The following is a 12,742-nucleotide window of genomic DNA, read 5'->3' on the forward strand; positions in this document are numbered from 1 at the left end:
GGGTTTCTCCATGTTGGCCAGGCTGGTCTCGAACTCCTGACCTCAGGTGATCTGCCCACTTTGGCCTCCCAAAATGTTGGGATTACAGGCGTGAGCCACCATGCCCGGCCCTAGACATTATTTTTAAAGGATATTTTACACTAGTTTTTCTTTTCTTTTTTTTTTTTGAGACAGAGTCTTGCTTTGTCACCCAGGCTGGAGTACAGTGGCTCAGCTCACTGCAACCTCCGCCTCCCAGGTTCAAGCAATTCTCCCACCTCAGCATCCCAAGTAGCTGGGATTACACGTACATGCCACCATGCCCAGCTAATTTTTGTATTTTTTTAGTAGAGATGGGGTTTCACCATGTTGGCCAGGCTGGTCTTGAACTCCTGACCTTGTGATCCACCCACCTCAGCCTCCCAAAGTGCTGGGATTACAGGCGTGAGCCACCGCGCCCAGCCGTACACTAGTTTTTCATCAGGAAAAGTATATCTTGATAAAATGTTTTCTAATTTTAGAATTTAAAGGAAAATGTATAACTATGTTAAAGTATAGGTAGTAGTAATAATCTTATAGCTAATTTTAAGACTCTGCCACTCAGGCGTTATAATTATTAGCTCCCTGTCACACATTTGTTTTCTAACATTAATGATATGTAATGGCAAAGATCTTCAGTTACATGTTCCTCATTTGCATTGTCATATCACCTAGTGCAAACTTCTCACACCTGTAACCTGGAATGATAATAATTTGTTTACTTCTTTTTCTCTTGTAGGACACTGTGGGATATTTGAAGGTTAGAGCTTGGTTTCTATTTCTATGCCAGAAAAATCTTACATAGTGTTTGATACTTAGTTGTTAGCCAATACAATCTAGGAAGGCTCCTACAAGAAACATTTAAAGGGTCTGGCAAGACCTAGGGCCCACCGCCTCCCACCCCCCGACCCTCCAAAATGTTTTGAGGAAAATTAACACCCCCATTATTATTAGGGAAGCATGTAAATTGTATAAGTCAAATTATAAGTCAGAGAAAATTGAAATGTCCATGTAGAATAGTTAGCATCTTTTTGTTTCTGTTATTTCGGGGACTGTCATTTTCAAGGGGATAATTTGTTACTGTGTGCATGTTCTATTAGTACTGTATGCCCCTTTATACAAAGACTGTGTTTAATTTTTATATTCCCATTATGTCTGTTACCTAACATTGCCAAGAATACAATAGAGGCTCATTAAAATTTTGAATGCATGATCAGTGTATGTTGTTGCCAGCACACCCTCCCAACTCTCCCATTAGATGACAAGCAGTTTGAGGGTAGCACCCAAGTATATGTCATTTTTAAATTCTTCTCTCTTTCACACTCAACACAGTGCCACAGGTATAGTAGGCATGTGTGTTGAAGGTTTCTTTTCTTTTCTTTTTGTTTTTTGGAGACAAAATTTCACTCTTGTTGCCCAGGCTGGAGTGCAATGGCATAATCTCGGCTCACTGCAACCTCCTCCCCCCACCCAGGTTCAAGTGATTCTCCTGCCTCAGCCTCCTTAGTAACTGGGATTACAGGTATGAGCCACCACGCCCGGCTAATTTTGTATTTTTAATAGAGACGGGGGTTTCTCCATGTTGGTCATGGCTGGTCTCGAACTCCCGACCTCAGGTGATCCGCCCACCTCGGCCTCCCAAAGTGCTGGGATTACAGGCATGAACCACCACGCCCGGCCTGAAGGTTTTTAAGAGCATCCCCACTTTGGGAGATTTGTTAGAAGGAAGCACAGGACTTAGAATATCATTTTACTAATGGCGAAGATTTATTACAGTGACATAGTAGAGATGCACAGCCAGATCATAGGGGAAAAGATGCAGGCGGAGTTTGGAGGAATCTGTTGGTGGGCTGTCTTATGCTGTGTCCCTCCCATGAGGGGTCACATAGAATACTCTTTTCCTTCAGCAGTGAAAATGCAGCAATATATGTGTGATGCACCTGCCTAGGGAAGCCCATTAGAGAGTCAGTGCCCCAGGTTTTTACTGGGGGCTGGTTATGTAGGCACACTCTGTTTAGCATGTACCAAGATTTTAGACTCCCCAAAGTAAAGCAGATATTTAGTGTAGACTGCATTGTTTGTACAAACAGGCCAGAGTAAACCATCCTTATCAGCTAAGGAGCAGTGGGGACACTCCCCAAAATCCAAGTTCCAAGATACCAGCCAAGGGCCAACTTTGCATGCAAGACTTTCTATAAAGAGCAGTAGTAGGCTTACTATGTCCACTTTTCTTCATAGCATGGCTTTGTATGAATACTGCTTTAGGTGGGAGAAGGAAACTGTATGGCATTTCTTTCAGTACTTCAAACGAGTCTTATGCTCAATTTGTTAGGGAGGTTAAGGTTTCTTTTCTTTGTTAGAGGCACTTCTAATGTCTTGGGTGTTTTAAGTGCCTGTTTGTCGACTTGCATCGTTGCTGAATTCCTTTTTTGAACTTTGTGAATGTACCAAACATACCTGATCCCCACTCCCCCAACCAGAGCTTGAAAGCTTGCTGAAAGTACAGGTGCTTAAACTCCACGTCCTCTTGCAAATACAGTTATCTGGCCATATTGTCTGTTGATTCTTGGTTTCGGGTAGTTGTTTGAGTTCCATATAATATTATGTTGGCTTTTACTCAGATTGTGCAATTTTCTTTATTTTGGTTGGTGGGCTGGGGTATTCATAGTGCAGGACCTAAGAAAGCAGTAAAGCAAAGAAAAAAGTGAGAATTCCAGAAAATCTGGGTATATTATTATAGTATCACATGTCCTAAAATGTTCAAAATTTAGTTTCTGAGCTGTTTAGATGAATCCCTGATAGCATCTCCATGGTGATTGTTAGAAAATCGTCTTTGATTACTACTTTACGTGGTTTTCTGTAATAACACGTTTTCTGATTGTAAAGGTTTCTGTCAATTGGTCATTACCTTGTTGCTTTTGGAAGAACAATTATGGCTGTTTTATATTCAACAGAGGCCCCCTTATCAGAAACAGTATTGTCTTCATTTTGCAAATAATTGCAGTATTGTCTTCATTTTTGCAAATGAAGGGGGAAAAAGACTCCTATGTATCTTAGAGAATTGTGGGTGCCAACTCAGGTTCTCACCCAGTTAATCTTACGTTTTGAAAATTAAAAAAAAATGAAAGGTGATATTGATAGTGAGATGTGACAGCTAACAGGAGAAGGAGGAACAATAAAAATATAGTAGTCTTCAGTTATTTCACAGAGAGAAGAACAAGCCCAGGCTCTTCAGTCGTTTTGGAGGGCATTGCTGTATGATTGCACAGAATAGAAATTGATCTTGATGAGGCATTATCAAGAGGAGATTCAACGTACTCTTCATCAGTGCTGTCTGTGTGTAATATTTTCAAAGTTTTCATCAAGAATGGTTAGCTTTCTCTCCCCTTTTAGTTGTTATACTTAAAGAGATGTCTTTGACATACACAGCACACATTCATGGATCACTGATTATACCTGATAAAGCACTCATTGTATTCTGCTCTCTTTATGAAAACTCATGGAAAAAATAGGTATCTGGAACTTACTTAGCACTTAGTATAATTAACAATGTTATGGGTACAACAACAGAAGAACTACACCAAATGAAAGAGGAAGGTTCCAGAAATATTTAGTAAAGTTTGGAACATGTTTTTCATGCTTGCCATTTCCTCACATTAATATTTTTGAGATTAACTTCCAAAGAAAATAATTGGTCACCAAATATATTGTTTTAAAAAATGTTTCATGTTTTTGCTGAGGCAAAGAAGTCTTAACACTTTGTGGAGAAAGGGAAGGCAATTAATCATTGAAATAAGATAAAAGATACTTCCAGCCACTTGGGAGGCTGAGGCATGAGGATCGCTTGAGCCCAGGAATTGGAGGCTGCAGGGAGCTATGATCATGCCACTGTCCCCCAGCTTGGGTGACAGTGAGACTCTTTTTTTTTTTTTTTGAGACTCCTTAAAAAAAAAAAGGATTGAAGATGCTTGAACCTTGGTGCCATCCACGGTGAGGAAAAAACCCCTATTTTTCAGATTTCTGCAATGCAGTTCTTTGGCTAGCTGGCAGTTGTACTTGATTAAGTAGGAGAGGGATGATGCTGGTTTTATTACATAATGGTTTATTTCTGTCCTAGCATGTTTGGTAGGCAAGCCTCCAATGACATTTACTGACCACTTACTGTGCTTGCCAGGCAATGTGATAAATGTTTTTTTTATGGATGACCTCATTTAATTCTCACTGTAATTCTTTGGGGAGATCATTATTATCTCCAGTTTAGGAGGCAGCTGAAATTCAGAGAAGTTAACTAACTTACCCAGGGTTAGTTGTGCCTGATGCTCAACCCTAATGTCTTAATTGCTATACTGTGCTGCTTCCTACCCAAATGTGCTCTTTGGGTTTCATGATATGGTATTTAGTAGGTTTGCCCCAGTCTCTACAGGCAAACAGGGAAGATTGTAGACCTAAGAATATACAAGAAATGCTAAGTGGCTCCTTATTCTTCTGAGAGTTTCTAGTAGGGGAATCTACCTATAATAAATGAAATACAGACCTATCATTCCTTACTTTGATGCTCAGAACTGTGAAACAGAAGGTTGTTTCATGATATTTACAGATCTCTATATGGTTTTGTACAGTTATACTTCCTGGATTGTTTTGATAGTTTCTTACAAGCAATCCTTGATTGCTCCTTTTATAGACAGTTTATGTAACCTCCTGAACAAGAGTGCATGGCCACCATAATGCTGGAGCCCTCTTTTGTTGCTTTTAGTGTCCTAGTGCTACCAAAGCTGTAATGGTGGTCCTCTCCTTCTGACAAACAACTCCATTTTCAGGGTTTCCTCTTGTCTCCATCCTTCCCTGCCAGCAGTTGCAAGGGGATTCAGAGCTTAGTACTTTTATTATTATGGGAGTATTTTTCAGGATAGCTTTAGTGCTTAAGCATTTTATTTAAACTTACTTTTCTTGTGAAATATGTCCCAGAGGGTTTTATTTTTTTTGCCAACTGATTTACAAACAGACTTTAGAATACAACCCACTTATAAATTGGGACTGCTTGTATAAAACATAGAGGTTTGGGATACTTTTTCTATCAGATTAGGTTGAATATTTTTACTAATTTGAATCCTGTGATAAATATGACATTGTGTATGCTGCAGTTAGTTTAACACTTCAGTTGCTATAAAAGCATAATTTCAATAGTATGTAAATTGAATGTAACTTTGGAGACTTAGAGTTGGTTTGTTCATTTTGATGTTAATTTATTTAAATTTTAGATATTTTAAAATAAGTTTATTTGTGTAGGCCTGGTAATGTATTTTATTCTAATGTCATTATGTTTTGAAATTAAAGTTACTTTAAAATAGGCTCCAAGGAGCTGTTAGTTAAATTATTAGTAATGCATTTGGATGCTCTGAAAAAAGTATACCTGTGAAGGAATAAACATAATGGGATGGCAGTAGAATCCCTTTATAATGCTGCTGTTACATGAACACTACCTGTTATGAGGACTGATTTTGCTATATCATTTTATTATATAGAGTAATAATTTTAAGAGCAATAAGTTTTTTGTTTTTTTTATTTTTTGAGACAGGGTCTCACTCTGTCGCCCAGGCTAGAGTGCAGTGGCGTGACCTCAGCTACTGTATCCTGTCTCCCAGGTTCAAGCGATTCTCCTGCCTCAGCCTCCTGAGTAGCTGGGATTAATAGGCATGCGCCACCACACCTGGCTAATTTTTGTATTTTTGATAGAGACTGGGTTTCGCCATGTTGGCCAGCGTGGTCTCGAACTCCTGACCACAAGTGATCTGCCCGCCTCGGTCTCCCACAGTGCTGGGATTACAGGCGCTAGCCACCGTGCCCGGCCCCCTTCCACTTTTTAAACAACAGAAATGAAACTTATTAAGTAGGGGCCTTCGATCTGGAGGCTGGGAAGCTCAAAGTCAAGGTGCTAGCATATTCCTTTTTTGGTGAGGGCCCTTTTCCTGGCTTTCAGACTGTTCCCTTCTCCCTGTATCCTCACATGTCAGGGAGAGGAAGCTTTGGTGTTTCTTCCTCTTCGTATAAGGGTGCTAATCCTATCTAGGGGTTCCAGCCTCATGACCTCATCTAAACCTAATTACTTCCCAAAGATCCCACCTCCTAATACAATCACATTGCAGGTTGGACTTCAACATTTATTTTGCAGGGGACATAAACGTAGTCCACAACTGGTGTTTTCATAAAAAGACCATATATCAAACAGTAGTGTGGTGCACAGTAAATAAGTGCTGTGGGCATTCAGACTAGAGAAAAACTGTTGAGGTGAGACAGCTAGTAAGGTAGAAAGACAGACAATGTGTTCTTCATTTATGTATCTGGCTTAATCTGTTCAGGCTGCTATAACAAAATACCATACATGGATTAGCTTATACACAACAGAAATTTATTGCTCAAAGTTCTGGAGGCCGGGAAGTCCAAGATCAGGATACTAACAGAATTGATGTATGGTGAGGACTTACTCTATGCTTCATAGATGGCACCATCTTGCAGTCTTCTTACCTGACAGAAGGGGCAAACAAGTTCCTTTGGGCCTCATTATATGGCACTAATTCCATTCATGAAGGTTCCATCCTCATGAAATAGTTGCCTCCCCGGCGGCCCTAATTCTTAATACTATTACATTGGGATTAGGTTTCAAAATAAATTTTGGGGAGACATAAACATTCAGACCATAGTAGTAGTATTAGTTCTGAGTACAAAGTAGGCATTCAGGAAAGATATGCTAAGTGGAAGAATGAAAAATTATGGAAATAGATATTTTGAGTTGGCAGGCATCTTAGAGATCAGGTAGTCCAAGTTGCCCAGACCAGTTCAACTCCACTAGGAGTAATAAAATAACACAAAGCCATTTTATACTCACTAAATTGCCAAAAAAAAAAGTCTGATAATACCAGCTCTCATTTTCTGCTCATGAGACTGTAAATAGGTAAAATCATGTTGGATAGCAAATTGTCATCATTAACTGAAGTTAAAGATAACTATATCCTGTGATATAACAAATCTCATTTAATATACAGACTCTAGAGAAAGTCTCACCTATGTGATTGATTGTATTAGTTTTCTGGGGCTGCCATAACAAACTAAGGTAAACTTGGTTGCTTAAAAGCATAGAAATTCATTATCTCATAGTCCTGGAACCCAGAAATCTGAAATTACGATATTGGCTTCCCTCCCTGTAATGGCTCTAGGAAAGAATTCTTCCTTACCTCTTTTAGCTTTGGGTGGATCCAGAGATTCCCTGGCTTCTGGCTGCATAACTCCAATCTTTTCTTCCAACTTCCTGTCGTCTTATGCTTTTCCTAGTATAACTCTTCTCTGTGTGTCTTTTATAAGTTTACTTGTCATTGAATTTAGAGCCCATTCAGATAATCTAGGATTGATCTCATTTTGAGATCCTTAATTATATTTGCAAAGATCCTTTTTCCAAGTAAGGTCACATTCACAGGTTCCATGAGTTTGAATATGGACATATTTTTTTGGTGGCCACCATTCAACCCACTATCTCAGCAAATATTGAAAACAGTGGTCTGTACCAAAGCTGACTCTGACCTCACTGTCATTCGTTCTGGTCTTCTAGTTCCTTGTAGGTCACAGGTTATCTCACTGCAGCTTCAGTAATAAAAAATTTGAGGGAAAGTGATAGTAGCTTTGTTTCATTACTTATATATTTCTTGAGACTAGTTTTATGGTCTGGCAGATAGTCTATTCTGGTTAATGTTCCAGGTTAATGTTCCAGTTATGCTTGAAAAAAAAAAGGTATAGTCTATATTTGGTAAAGCATTTCATAAACATCGTTTAGATCAAGTCAGTTGGTAGTGATGTTCAAGCCTCCTATTTTTTAAAAATTACTTTCTGTCTACTTATTCTACCAATTATTGAAGAGGCACAGTGAAATCCCCAATTATAATTATGGATTTATCTATTTTTAGTGCTATCAGTAAATTTGCTTCTTGATTTTGAAACACCATTATTATATACACATGGAAGGTTATGTGTTCTTTATTAAATGATCATTACATAATCATAGATTATACTTCTTTATCTTTGGTCATATTCGTTGTCCTGACTCTATTGTGTAATTATTTACCTACTCTAGGTTTTTCATTATTACGGTTTGTGTGATATATCATTTTGTATCCTTTTACATTTAACCCATTTTTATTTTTATATTAAAGTGAGTCAGGTAGACAGTATATATTTGGGTAATGTTTTAATGCTTTGTGAAAATGTCTGCCTTTTAATTGATATGGTTAATCCATTTACATTTCATACACTGGGCCCTTTGTATCTGCAGTTTTCACCTCTGGAGACTCAACCAACAGAGAAATAGTGGATGCAGAACTTGTGGATATGGAGGGCTGACCGTGAGGGATTTGAGCATGTGTGGATTTTGGTATCCAACAGGGATCCTGGAACAAAAGCCCCCATGGATACCTAGGGATGACCGTACAATTATTAATATTTCTGTATTTATTTCCAATTTCCTTTTTTTTTATTGCTTTTTGGGTTTTTTTGTTTTTGTTTTTTGAGATGGGGTCTCACTGTATCACCCAGGCTGGAGTGCAGTGGTGTGATCTCGGTTCACTGCATCCTCTGTCTCCCGGGTTCAAGCGATTCCCCTGCCTCAGCCTCCTGAGTAGCTGGGATTACAAGTGCATGCCACCGCACCTGGCTAATTTTTGTATTTTTAGTAGAGACAGGGTTTCACCATGTTGGCCAGGATGGTCTCGACCTCCTGACCTCAGGTGATCCGCCTGCCTGGGCCTCCCAAAGTGCTGGGATTACAGGCATGAGCCAACACGCTGGCCTCTTACTTGTTTTCTGTCCTGTCTGTCCTTTGTTCCTTTAACTCTTTTTCTGCCACCATTTGGATTGTGTATCATTTTAACTATTCCACTTGATCTCATGTGTTGGCATGTTAGATATGGCTCTTTGTTTAGTTTTCAGTGGTTACTATAGAATTTATATTATGCATCTTTAGCTTATGACAGTCTAGCTTTATTTAATATTATATACTTTTTTCTATAAGCACCTTGCAGTAGCATACTTATGTTTGCACCCCCATCTTTTTTATTCTTCTTAGACATTTGACTTCTATGTATGTTATAGGTCTGACCATACATTGTACTAATTTTTTCTTTACATAATTTATTATTTTGGGGAAAAAGAGACTATAAACACTCTCTTATATATTATCACACTCTATTTCATACACATTTCTGGCACTCTTCATTCCTTTATGTAGATCTCAGTTTCTATCTGATATTAATTTTCTTTAGCCTGAAGAATTTTCTTTAAGTATTTCTTATAGGGCAGGTTTTCTTTCATTGGATTTTGCACTGTATATTTTCAAATTATGTTTATCTATAAATGTATTTATTTCACCTTCATTTTGGAAGGACATTTTCACAGGATGAAGAATTCTAAGATGACAGATTTCTTTTTTTTTTTTTTTTTTTTTTTTTTTTTGGTTTGTTTTTTTTTTCAGAACTTTAAAGATTTCATCCATTGTTTTCTGAGTTGCATTTTTTTTTTTTTTCATTTATAAAAGAAAAGACATTTGGGCCAGTTGCAGTGGCTCACGCCTGTAATCCCAGCCCTTTGGGAAGCCGAGGCAGGTGGATCACCAGAGGTCAGGAGTTTGAGACCAGCCTGACTAATGTGGTGAAACCCCATCTCAACTAAAAATACAAAAATTAGCAAGGCATGGTAGCACATGCCTGTAATCCCAGCTACTAGGGAGGCTGAGGCAGGAGAATTGCTTGAACCCGTGAGCCAGAGGTTGCAGTGAGCAGAGATCACGCCACTGCATTCCAGCCTGGGCGACAAAGCAAGACTATGTCTCAAAAAAAAAAAAAAAAAAAAGGTTTAATTGGCTCTGCAGGCTGTATAAGAAGCGTAGAGACTTCTGCTTCTGTGGGGGTCCCAGGAAACTTTCAATCATGGCAGAAGGCAAAGGGGAAGCAGGCACCTCTCACATGGAAGGAGCAGGAGCGAGAGACAGAGGGGGGAGGCGCCACGCACTTAAAAACATTTACAACAGTCTTTTTTCCTTTTCTTCAGTTTTTAAGTTAAAGGGTAGATGTGCAGGATGTGCAGGTTTGTTACATAGGTAAATGTGGAGTTGCATTGTTTTTGATAAGAAGTCAGCAATCATTTTAAACTCTGTTCCCCTCTATGTAACATGTCTGTCTTTCTGACTGCTATTAATATTGTTTTCTTTATCATTAAGTTTTGAAAAAGTGATTATGATGTACTTTGGAGGTGTTTTTAATTTTTACAATGTTTATAGTCAGCTCAGCTCTGTGTGTCTGCATCTGTGGCGTATTGGTTCAGGACCCCCTGCAAATACCAAATTCTGCAGATACTCAAGTCTCTTACATAAAATGGTGTGGTACCGTTGGCCCTCCGTATCTGCAGGTTTTGATCTGTAGCTGGTTGAATCTGTGGATGTGAAACCTGTAGATATAGGGAGCTGACTGTATGTCATTTGGGATTCTTTCAGTTCTTAAATTTGTTGGTTAATAGTTTTCATCAAATCTGGAAAATTATGGGCCATTATTTCTTCAACTATTTGTTTTGATTTATCCCTTCAACATTTTAGAAATTTTTTCTGTAGTAGATCACTTTATATTGTCCATGTGTCACTGAGGCTCTGATAGTTTTTTAGCCTTTCTTTCCTCTCTGTACTTCACATTGGTAGTTCTTTTTGCCATTATCGTAATTTCACTCATCTTTTCTATTGAAGTGTCTAATCTGCTGCTAAGCCCATACAGTGAAAATTTCGTTTCAGCTATGGTATTTTTTTCAGCTCTCGAGTCTCATTTGATTCTTTTTTTGTTGTAGTTTCATTTCTCTTATTATGTTCATGTTTTTCTTTATAGCTTGTATATATACTAATATCTGTTTTAAAGTGCTTACCTGCTATTCCTATCATCTCTGTCATGTCTAGATTTATTTCCAGTAAGCAATCTTTTCCTGTTTCTTCAATTACATAGTAATTTTTTGATAGGATGCTAGATATTAGAATGCGACATTGTTGAATATTGGAATTTGGTTGTTCTTAAAAGAGCGTTAGGCTTTGTTCTAGCAGATAGTTAACTTACATGCAAATCAGCTTGATCATATTAAGACTTGTTTTTAAACTTTGCATGAATCTAAAGTAGCATTTACTCTGGATATGGTTTAGTCCTACTTCTAACATGTGTCCTTTTTCTGATTTCCAAATGCTCAGTGAGGTCTCTCCCCTCTGACTGATGAGAACTCAAATGTCTCTCGGTCCTGTGTGATCTTAAGTAGGTATTTATTCTTCTCCGGTAGTTCTTCTGATAGTTGTTCTGTGCCCATTCTCGTGGAGTCTCCTGTACACTTGTACAGATTGATATTCAGCCAGACTCAAGTAGACTCCACTGCAGATATCTGGAACTATTTTTTTTTTCTATGGGGATTCTTCTTTTCTGGTAATGTGCCCTATAAATCCAAGCTGCCACTGCCTTCCTGATCTCCCATCTGTCTTTTTTCAGCTCTGTAAGCCTGCAGTAGTCCGCATGGTTTGTCCCCTCCCTGCACTGTAATATGTACTTCCACACATAAAGGCTGGGTGGCTGTAGGGCTCACTTAATTTGTCTCCTTTCTCTCAGGGATCACAGCCCTTTGCAGCCTGTTGCCCAGTGTCCAAAAACAGTTGTTTCATATATTTTGTCTGATTTTCTAGTTGTTTACAGATGGAGGTCTAGTCTAGTACCAGTTACTTCTTTGTGGCCAGAAGCAGAAATCTCTAAATGTAGCTTTTATAGATGAATAAGGTGTGTTTGGTTGTCTTTCTTTAGTTAAAAGGTCCTTGAATTTGCATTCATTTTTTTCTTGGGCACTACATTTTAAAAGTAACCTTTCTTGGCTGGGTGCAGTGGCTCACGTCTGTAATCCCAGCACTTTGGGAGGCTGAGGCAGGTGGATCACGAGGTCAGAAGTTCGAGACCAGCCTGGCCAACATGGTGAAACCCTGTCTCTATTAAAAATACAAAAAGTAGCTGGACATGGTAGCGCATGCCTGTAGACCCAGCTACTCAGGAGGCCGAGGCAGGAGAATCACTTGAACCCACGAGGCGGAGGTTGCAGTGAGCTGAGATCGTGCCATTGCACTCCAGCCTGGGCGACAGAGTGAGACTCCATCTCAAAAATACACTACACTACACTGCACTACACTATACTACACTACACTACACTACACTACAATACACCTTTCTTAATTCTAGAACAAAAATTATGCATGTATTATTATATATAAGATTATATATAAAATATATAAATTACCATGGGTTAATCCTATAAGTTTAATCAGTCATGTAGTGTTCCTTGTCGTTTTTACAAAATAATTCTTATATGTGTGAGAGACATTTACATGCTGAATTTGTAGGTAGTCTGTTTCAAGTAAAAGAAAACCATTACAATTGTGACCTAGTTTTTTCCATTTGATTTTATTCACTAATAGCCATGTGTTTTGATAGTATATAAAGCAACATTTTATTAGTTTCTCAAATCCCTTGCTATGCTCTTTTGCAGAATGAAATTTTTCACTATTTATGTCATACTGGAGAATATAGAATGTGAAAATATAATTGTCCACTTCTCTTAACTGCAATTATAGTTTGAATAGTCTCACAAGATACATTTCTTTTTCCCCAGACGTAAGTGAAGCCTC

General features: G+C 38.5%; 1 protein-coding gene across 6 annotated transcripts in view; it reads left to right on the forward strand.

Moving 5' to 3' along the window:
* Positions 1-12,742, forward strand: part of DIAPH2 (diaphanous related formin 2) — a 912,659-nt gene that overhangs the window by 103,753 nt on the left and 796,164 nt on the right. The window lies entirely within an intron of this gene.

Source organism: Macaca thibetana, chromosome X (assembly GCF_024542745.1).
Source record: "Macaca thibetana thibetana isolate TM-01 chromosome X, ASM2454274v1, whole genome shotgun sequence".
Lineage (NCBI taxonomy): Eukaryota > Metazoa > Chordata > Mammalia > Primates > Cercopithecidae > Macaca > Macaca thibetana.